The 10,672-nt window shown below is 36.2% G+C and overlaps 1 pseudogene; it reads left to right on the plus strand.

Moving 5' to 3' along the window:
- The first annotated feature begins 397 nt into the window (after positions 1 to 397).
- LOC149185431 (auxin-responsive protein SAUR32 pseudogene) lies at positions 398 to 838 on the plus strand (annotated as a pseudogene).
- The last annotated feature ends 9,834 nt before the right edge of the window (positions 839 to 10,672 follow it).

Genomic DNA, 10,672 nt, shown 5'->3' on the forward strand with positions numbered 1-10,672 from the left:
GCCCTCAACAAATTGATTGTTTCTGATTACTTCGTCAATTTCGACAGCAAAGATTATACCATCACGGAGACCAGTTCCAGCGCCAGAATTGTAGATTGCATTTTATAAATTTCCCTTTCCTTCATTTCCTCACCTCTTCAAATTGCTCGCCGCTGCTAATCTCTCCCATTGCCTGCAATTTAGCCCGCTTACCAAACTATAGAAGTGCGTCTAGCTGCGTCATGAGTCGAAATATCTAGCCTGTGCACATTTGAACGAAATTGCTCTTGATTCTTTACTGTTTTCTTCTACCACAACATGTTCCCGTACGTTCGCCATTAACCCTATGTATAGATTTCTTTCAATTATATCGATCTTTATCCTTTTTTGGCGCAGATTGGACAAAGCGATGCTAGCCATGGACGTGGACGGAGATCACGCCAAGGGTTTGAAACCGAGACGTAAGATTGCCAAGCTTGGGAGAAAATTTCTGCGTTCAGGTCACATTAAGGCCTCGGTCAGGTGTTCGAATCTTCTTGCTCGCACGAAACGGCATATCGGCCGCCATTTGTGTTGGCGTAATTTCAATTTTGCAGGGCATCGGAATGGAAAGAAGTTCCCTCCGAAGGACGTTCCACAGGGCTTCGTGGCTGTGTACGTGGGGGACGAGCAAGAAGAGCAGACGCGGTTTGTGATCCCCGTCTTATACTTCAATCACCCGCTCTTCCACCGTCTGCTCCAGGAAGCCGAGCAGGCCTATGGCTTCCACCAGAAAGGAGTCTTCAGAATACCTTGCCAGATTTCTGATTTCGAGTACCTCCAGTGGCTCATCGGCAGGGACAGACAGATACATCAGTAAGTAAAAATGGTCGATCATCCAGTGGAGTCCTGACTGTGAATTGAAACCCTAACTGCACAAAGTCTTTTCAATTTCAGATGTTTACATTTGATTTGGACAGCACTTCTCAATTGCAGTAGGCTTTTATGCCATTAAGATTTAACTGGAAATGCAATAACCTCACCATTTAAAGATTTTTAACAACTACATGCTTTGGAAAATGAAATTCCCTTTGCCCAATTATTCACCTGTCGGCGGTCGTTGGCAGGTCAAGCTCCACACAGTGCTGGACGTGGGAGCCAACACAAAATTGTCCCGTCTTTTGTCGGTTTTGGCGGATTTGGCCGACGGGGACAAGCCACTGGCAGGTGCCCTGATCATTTTTCCGTCATACTACAGTGGCCCCTTCACATTACGGATAAAGCACGAAGGCTACTCCCACTGGATTCTCCGGCCGCCGAGATGGTGGGTTGGATCATGCCACCTTTAAATTTTATTTGACTAAAAGGACCATTTTTTTTTTAAGTCCGGTGAATTCGCTAATTCGCTATTGGGTCACTCTGGTCCTCGCGGTTGTGAATTCGTTATTGTGTTAGTCTTGTACTCACTTCGAGTTATAAAATTTGTATATGGTTGATTTTTTATTGGTTTATTTTGGTATTTAAGTGTGATATAAAATAAATTTTCTACTAAATTAATCTCTTACCTAACCGTGTTAATGGGATTTTTTCCTATAGCTAGCTTCCCTATTGAACTACTTCATTCGTCGATCCCTTCACAAGTGCTTTCGTATGCTCCCTAGCCCTCTTTGGTCATAGCTCTAAATTGATCTCCCAACATGTGGCTCTTTGATGTCCACCTTTGTTACAATCGCTGTAATGGTTCTTCCTCCTCCATAATTTCTTGACCTTCTTCTCCCCTAATGTGGAGAGGGATCCTTATTTCGTTTCTACTTATTAATCGATATAATATTCCTCGAATGACTACCTTTGGTGTCAGTCTGGCAAGGAGAGCTTTCCTTAGCTCTTCCTTTGAAATGATCACTATCCCTAGAAGGTGGTGATGTGCTCTCAACATCTTTCACTGTCTTAGACTTGTCACTTTAAGACTCTCTTGTCTCCTCCTTTTTGACATATCCCAATCCTATATATCTAGGTAAATCAATCACATGGATGGGATTCATAATGCCTTGGCCATTAACTCGTAGGCCCTTGCCTTCATATCTCATATTCTTGATTAGCTTCGAACCAATGGTTGTAGTGTCCTTTCCAAAAGCACCAAAATCATCATCACTATGAGAACATGAAACTGAAGAATCACTGGCACTGTTTACCTCATTTGTCGATTCTGAAATGGGCAATGATGGATTCACTAAGCCTTCACTGTACTTCAACTTTACCAAGGCCTCTTTTGTGGCTTGTAGCTGAAGTTGCAATCTTTGCTTCTCCTCTTCTGCTTCTTGCAACAATCTCCTCAATTCAACATTCTTTGCTTGAATGCTTTGGTTGATATTATCATTTAAATGATGAGAATAAGATGAAGAAGAAGAACATTCACTTGAATATGGAGATGGAGGTTCTCCTTCATTTACAAAAGCATTATCCTCTTCTTTGGCTTTCTTCTTCTTTTCTTTTTCATAATCTGCAAACAATTTGTCTATCATGCCTAGCATCGTGTAAAAAGCTTGATAGAAAGCTTTGTCATTTTACATTTTCCTTCTTTGTGTTGTACGTCCAATCTCTGGTCATCATCCACACTCACAATTCACATCAGCAAGAAAACCACTCTAATACCAAACTTGATTCAAAATCTCTAATTTACAGGCATTATCCATGATCTTTTCTTCAGGTGATGTTAGTAGAATTGCATGAAAGAGCATGTAAAAACCATGTATGAAAAAAATTAAATAAGAAGAAACATAAAGGATATCATAAAGACAATTCACACCAAAGTTTAATAATGGAGTTCATCCATTGTGGACTACGTCTTTGAGCCCTGCTTCATTAGTGGGGAGGCTACTTCATTCATCTCATAAAAAAGAAAGGCAACTACATGGAAAATACATCATTATACACCCATCCTAGGGGTGACTTGAAATTTGACTGCTCAAATGACAATAATCACAGCACCAACATGTCTGTCTCATCCTCCTGAGACTTTTGACTATAAATATGACCCACTTTTGAAAGGCACATTACTATCTTGAACTTCATGCTGAATAATTAATGGAAAAGGCGGGTTTCAGCCATGAACCATGAAATCTGCTACTCAAATGAAAAAATTGACTGCAGCATTATGATCCTCGTGAAATTATTATTAAAATGAGTATAAAGTTGGCCATATTCTGCCACCTGCAATTATGGACCCTTAGGGAATTTTTTAGATTCCTCACAACATCAAAATGGAATATTGTTTGGAATATACCCAAAATATACCACCTCAGTATTTGCCTCCACTTGGTTGCTTCGCTTACGACTATGCTCTTGGCCTCCACTACCATGAAAATTCATTGGTTTAAGTATATTTGGGTGACCATATTTTTCAAAAACCAAGCCAATGGTGTGTTAGTTGATATGTATGAATTAAGAATTTGGTTGTTAAAGGGGTCATGGAGTTAAATCCCTGTGGCCTCCAATTCTGGCTATTCGTTACACATATTTAAAAAATAATTTGTTACATGGATCTAAACCATGTAAAATGTACGCCCCACATTTGAAACAACCCCCACATAACTATAAAAACCATGTGGATGATACAATTGGAGGTTGAACGCGTCCCAAGGCCACTTGGCCTATTTAGAGGTGCCACGTGGCATGTTCCCATTGTTCCAAATTGCCCAATCAACCCGTCACCTATGCGGCTCAACACATGTCAATTCATCCTACTAGCACATCAGTTATACGGTCATTTCCACATCATGCCACATGGCACTCTTTGGATGGTGCCAAGTGGCATGCCCTGGTGGAGCCACATGGCACACACTGGTGGTGCCGAGTGGCACTTTTCTACTGGTCTATTTGGAAGTCCAAAAATGGAAAAAATAACTGACACATGTCACACCCTCGAGTTGCTACATAACCTTATTGACATGATGCTAACGTCGATAGTAAAAACTACTGATGTCATCATTTGATTTTCACTTTTCCCTAGTTTGATTCAAACTTTGATTGAGAATAATTTTCACATACAAAGTCAGATTGAGGTGTCATTTGCACCATTGGAAAGATTATGAAAATATCTTATATCTTTCCTTAGTTTTAATATGATCCAAGGACTTTTATTTTTGAGCCATTAGGGATCCACCTGGATCACTTGGTCTTTTAATCCTTTAAAATTTTACTCACCTTGACTTGGATATATATATTTAAGTATAGACGAAGGAAGAAGAGAACCTAAATGGTGGTGGCACCATGTTTCAAAGTTGGAATTCCCTTCTAAAGAAAATATGTTTATGTGGTGTTTATTGACGAAAAAAGTATTAACTTGAGAAATGTTACATAAGAGGAATTGAGAGGGGCCTGATAGATGTGCTCTTTGCAAAATCAATGAGGAGGGAAATGGTCATTTAATCATGGATTGTGACTATGTTAGAGTCCTATAATCTATAGGATAAATTGATGATTATCTGTTGATTTTTTATGTTATGAGATGTTGTAAATAATACTTCATTTTGTAAATTATTTCCAATGAAAAAATAGAAAAAAGAAAAGAAAAATAAAATAAAATGAAAAGGGGATATAAAAAAATGATATATGTATGAAAAAATAAAAGAAAAAATGGATAAATATTCAAAAAATAAAAAATATGATAAAAAACCCCTTAGAAAATAAAAATATGCGTTGCTAGTTTAAATGTCACATTAGTTGTTTAATAATTGAGTTTAATTAATTTAATCACACAATGTAAACACAATTAATTAAGTGTTAATAAAGTTTGATGAGACACTTTTGTCGTTATGTAATAAAAGTCGGGCTGAGATTAATGGTCATGATCTAACTCGCCCATATCAATGGCGGACAATCATTTTGGACCCCCCCACGTAAACTACTTACTGCTCACCCCCCCCCCCTCCGAAATTTTCCTTTCTCCTCTTCCTGCCTAAAAATAAGCCTTGACTTTGCTCCTTCCGCTCCACTCCTCTCCCTCTAAGTGGCACATCCCTTCCCGCTACATGCCAATTGTCTCTTGCCACATGATACTTCCCCTCCAAGTGGCTCCCACTTCTATCACATCCATGTGCTCGTCATATAACCGTTAGTCTATCTATTTTAGCACATAACCGTTCCCAGAGTAATGAGCCCGCTCCGTTAAAAGGAAAATTGTCAATGGTACAATGATCTTGTACATAATACAAACCAGAACCCAGTTCAATCGACCTTTCCTCTGCGATCCTGCTGCATTGAACGACTGAACCTACTATTGTTACTGGAACTAGTCAACAAGCCAACCTATTACTGCAACCAGTCATCAAGCCACCAGTTTCATTCGACCAAATCCCCGGGTAGTCACAAAGTTTTATTCCGTTTTCTTTCCAACATGTCTGTAAAAGGTAAATCCAAATCCATAGTAAAAAACTCCATGCTGCCCCCTATAATTTACTTAGACCACTAACCTTTAGTGGATCAACAACAAAATCATTCAAAAAATTGTGAGTTCAATCTCTATGAACTCCACAATTGGCTAAAACAAAAATATGTTGATCTCAGTGACAAATTGGGTTTCTAGGACTCCATCCTACCTCAATTAATTTTTCCTCATACCCATCGTTTTCTTGAATTTGTTTCATGGTGACATTTCCGGTACATACCCAACGAGAGCGAAATTGTAGATCAGAGCAATGACATCCTTTTCACAATTACCCCTGAATCCATTTGCCAAATGCTGTAGATCAATAATTCAACCTCCTTGAAACCTTTTTCAGTAGATTCCCTCATGGAACACTACAAAAACCCCACTTTCCCTCACAGAGCAAAAATATTTGAGACATTTTTGCCTCAAGATGTCCAATTGCCAAAGACAAACCCTCCTTATCCATCCTCGATGTTTCCTGAAATGACAAAATAAATTATTTCTATAGTTTCTTATTTACTGGGCTATCAAAATGATCAATGGGTTGGTGAAGCCATCATAGGTTTCCTATTAATGTTTTCAACAGAGGAAAATCCTTCAATCATTTTTAATTACAGTGAATTCTTAGCATGGTCATTCATGAGCAGTTCCTTAAGTTTTCTACAAAAGGATTCTTCAAACATGCTTCAGGTTTAGTGTTCTTGTTCCTATTCCATTAGGCAGACAGATTTCAATTTCCATTACAAAATTTGGATGAATAGGGAAATGATTTTTTTTTTTATTCATTGGACTTCCTTGGTAAGGAAGCAGACCAATGAATTCACCTTCAGTTATTATGTAGAATAGTTTTTGTATATAGTTTCCTACCTACTTAACAATGATGTTGAACGTACAATTGGACCCGAGATAAAGAGAATTTTACATCTTAGTGATCAAACAAAAACAAGTGACTGGTACCTATATCAAAATTACACTAAGATCAGAGTGTATGGGTGCGGATTACCTCCTTATAAATTGCCTAAATTTATTCCCATAAGAATATTTTCATTAGAGTATATTAGGAAAATGATCAATATGGATTATCTACACTTTGTAATAGCCAAAAGGAAATCTTAGTTCAAAATAAAAGCACAGGATGGACCTTTCATTTCCAATACGAGGAAAAAAACAAAAGAAGCAGATCTTCTACTCAAACAAATGAAATTGAAACTCAGTTTCACTTGGTCATATGATCATTTGGGAATAATATCAAAGTTGAGATTAGAGCAAGAAAACACATTATAGGAGGCAGAAGAATAGGTACTCTCTACAAAGACATCACAAACACCAGTGCCCAAGGAAAAGCAGGATAAAAGGCCAAGGGAGGATTTTTCCCCTTTAGTCACAGAAATTCAGGGGAAAGAATTTCAAATATATAAGAAGATGTAGAAAACCAATCCAGTAGAAGAGTTTTCATAGGAATAAAATGTACAGTCTACAATAGTTTTGACAGGAACTTATACTTCTACTTTCCCTTGCATTGAAGACATTTTCATAGGATCAGCCTCATCTTCATCTTCTTAGGAACCTCTAGAAACATCTCAATCAGGAGAATTGGTTCATGATCAAGCTAAACCAAGTATATTTGTTAGGTATAAGGAGATAAAGAATAAAAATGAACTCCTAAAAGCAACCACCTATTCTCAGTTTGGAAGCAAACAACTTCATATCAACACAGACTTCTCTCTGCTTTTGACACTGAGGAAGGGAAATTGAAGATAACTTTCTTAGAAGCTTAGGTTCTTTTCCTAAAACTGCAGATGAATACAAAAAATCCTTTTTTTTCTTTTAACATTGATCAAATCCATCCTATTGATCAGATGTATTTACACACAAAAACAGGTGAGATGTTGTATTCCACCTTGACAAACTCAGTAATGGATACCTCCAGACTTCAGGCATCAGTCAACAAAATTGAGTATCAATTGAAATTGAGTCTTCTTTAGCTAAATACACTAAGATAAAGTATTTAGAGGATTTAGTGATTAAACTGGGATATGATCCCAGTAATGTAAAATCTGTTGAGGAGATCATTAAAAGAAAAAAGGTTGACATAGCAGCCCTGAAAAAGCAGTTCAAACTTCCATCCACTGAAGATCCATAGACAAAGGAAGTTGGCCAACTAGAGAAGGAGAAAGAAGATATGTTTAAAATTATCATTGAGCAGAATGGGCAGATTAAACAAATGGACACTAAAATTGAGAAGTTGCTAAAAGAGAAAGAACAATAAACTAACTTAGCAGTCATCCCTCTCACAACAATTCTAGTTGCAGGTACATCAACATTAGGTGCTTTGACTTCAACAACTACTACAATAGAGACATAGTCTACAGATACATCAAGAGAATTAATCAAAGCTATGGAAGACTTGTCTATCAAAGGCCAAGAGATTGAAAAGCTAAAAACTCAGCTTAAAAACCTACAAGAGTAGAAAATTAAATATTAATAATGTGTATGTGGCAGAGCTTCAAAAGACTCACAGGGTAACTTAGAGAATTGAACAGTTAGAGAATGAATTTTCCATGGTCCAAACAATTGCACAGGCAAAGGAGAACATTTGGGTGGAAACCAATGAAGCTATGACTGAAATTTGGCCTTCCATCGAAATAATTTTCGAGCAGGAGGAATTGGTACAGAGATCAAAAGAGGTCATAGAAGAGATAAAGGAAAACTTGGGTTAGAAACTAGGTGAAGCCACTGCCTTAATAAGAATTCTGAAGTCACAGACCAAGGAAGAGCTGGAGGAATATGAGTTCAGTAACAAAATTGAAACAATACTAGAGGTAAGAAGAATTCTTACAAAAAGGAATTTAATGCTACAGTTAGAGAATAAGTGTCACAATTTGGAGTCCATCATTCAGAAATTCCATAAAAAGTTCAACATATTGCACCAAAGGGGGCTTCTAGGTTTAAAGGGAATGGGAGATAAGTTAGTTCAGCTAGAGGACTATTAGCAAAAGTTATATTCCATAGGAAGAGATAAATCAAAATTTTCCACCATAAAGGGAACCATTACAAGTAAAGCTTTCATGGAAGGTTTGAAATTTGACTTGTTGATCGAACATGAAATAAAGCATCTGTTTATAATGAAGCCTACTTTCCAGAAATATACTGAGGTGGATGAAACCTACAGAAATTTAATTAAATTCTCCACCCCAGATTAAGACAGATGGGATAAAATTTGTCAAATTATTAAGTAAAACATGTATTCATATTTAGCAATAAAGTAGTAGCTTTCTGAGTCTGAGTCATCACCAAAAATCCTCAAAGTGAGTGTCAGAGCTTCAACAATTTTATTTTTCCTATATTCCTTTATTATTTTTGTAAACAATTTTAGGATATTTTGTAGGAAAATCTTGATATTTTAAATCTTGATATTTTGAATTTGTATAAATACTTCATAATTTGAAGTACAAAGGGTTGGAACTCTTATGAAGAAAGCAGATCCTTAATGTAAAACTATGCATATAATGAAGTGATCATTTCCATTAATACAAAAAATTTGTTCTAAGATTCCCGTGTTAGGCAATTGGTGAAGTTTCCTCTCTTGTAAAATTGTTATTTTTCTAGTTTTCCATATGTTCTTTCTGTATCTATTGTTTAAACAAGATTAAGGGCTGAATTTTTCTCTGGCTTATAAACCATATCTATGTTTTCACTCTGATATTAAATATAGAATTGATCATAGTAATGTTTAATTGAATCTAAGTCTCTTCATCCCATTCATTCCATAAATGCTCTAAAGATCCAAAAGCTTGCCTACCTTGCTATATTACATATGTTTTATGATTCTTTTATTTGATCACCCAAGACTCGTTGACTCCATAACCAATGGCCTGTCTATTGGGCCGCCAAATTAGCATACATTTTCACTCCATTTTCACTTTTATCCTCATTTTTTCACCTCATTTCATCACATTATCATTATATTTTCATTACCATATGGGTTCATAATTTCATTTTCCAAAGTTATTTATTTTATGCATTTAAAGTGAATTTATGATTAAAAGTTAGAAAATTAACATGTATTTTCTTATACCTAAAGGTGGAATGAGTTTGGTGACATGTGTAGGTGATTTGGAAGGTTCCAAGACACTCTTATGTGGCCTCCAAGACTCAAATTCGAATTCTCTTGAAGATTTGAAGGAGATTTGGGATAGGGGTCAAGCATATCTCATGGAGAAAAATCATGGATAAAGGAATATGTGTCTCATATTGGTTGTAACCATATGAATGATATGTGGAACTAGGAGGGATCACTGGACCTCCATTAATGAGTTAGTTACTTATGTTTTTGTATAAATAGGAGTACCTCCTCCATTCCAAAGGGAGGAGTCTTGGAGCATGTATCCAACTTATGATGGAATAGAATAAAGCTTCATTTTACATAAATTTTCTTTCTATAGTTTTAGATATAAATTGTGTTAATGTAGTATATGAATTTATGGAATAGCTTGTCACTTTGTTCTTAAGAGAATTGAGCTCAATTTGAAAAGATCAAAGAAACATTTTATTTCATAATAGATCTTATTTCATTTAATTGCCTAGATGTTTGATGATTTGTTTGTGATTGATGAATGAGTTTTAAATTAAAATCCTATCAGCATATGAGGGGACAACCAAGGGTCTAAGTTAGGCTGTCTCTCTATTTTATTTGCATGATAATTGAAATTCATTCTTTTTCTTTTAAGTTTCAAGATATTTCATTTCTTATGCTTATGAATGAATCTTAGTTTAGTTTGGATCAGTATATGAGGGGACAATCAAGGGACTAAGTTAGTCTCTCTCTCTCTGTTTGAATCTGAACAACAATTAAAATTCATTCTCTTGTATTTATTTCAAGTTTCTAGTGTTATGTAATCAATGATTTCTTTTCAATCTATAATACTATAGGGAAGGACAACCAGGACCTCCTCAATTAGGAGCCTCTTCCCTTGCATATTATATTGAATCAGAAATCATTTAGTTAGACATAGAGTTAGTTGCATACTCCTACATATATTTTGCTAGAATCATCACAAGCTTACGGGTATCCCTAGTTGATAATTTAATGAAAGCAATTTAAGCAATTAAATTGCCCAACACTGTCCTTGCAGTTTCAACCATAACTTTGAAAAAACCAAACTCATAACTCATAACTAGCATAATATTTTAAATCAACAAATCTAAATCATATAGAGAGATCCCTCTCTGAAGTTGGAAGGGATAGATCCCAACTTCTAAAGTGGTTTTGTGGTTACCTCTGGG

Source organism: Pinus tabuliformis, chromosome 3_2 (assembly GCF_031772625.1).
Source record: "Pinus tabuliformis cultivar Carrire ecotype Pingquan chromosome 3_2, CPIR1, whole genome shotgun sequence".
In the NCBI taxonomy this organism is placed as follows: Eukaryota; Viridiplantae; Streptophyta; class Pinopsida; order Pinales; family Pinaceae; genus Pinus; species Pinus tabuliformis.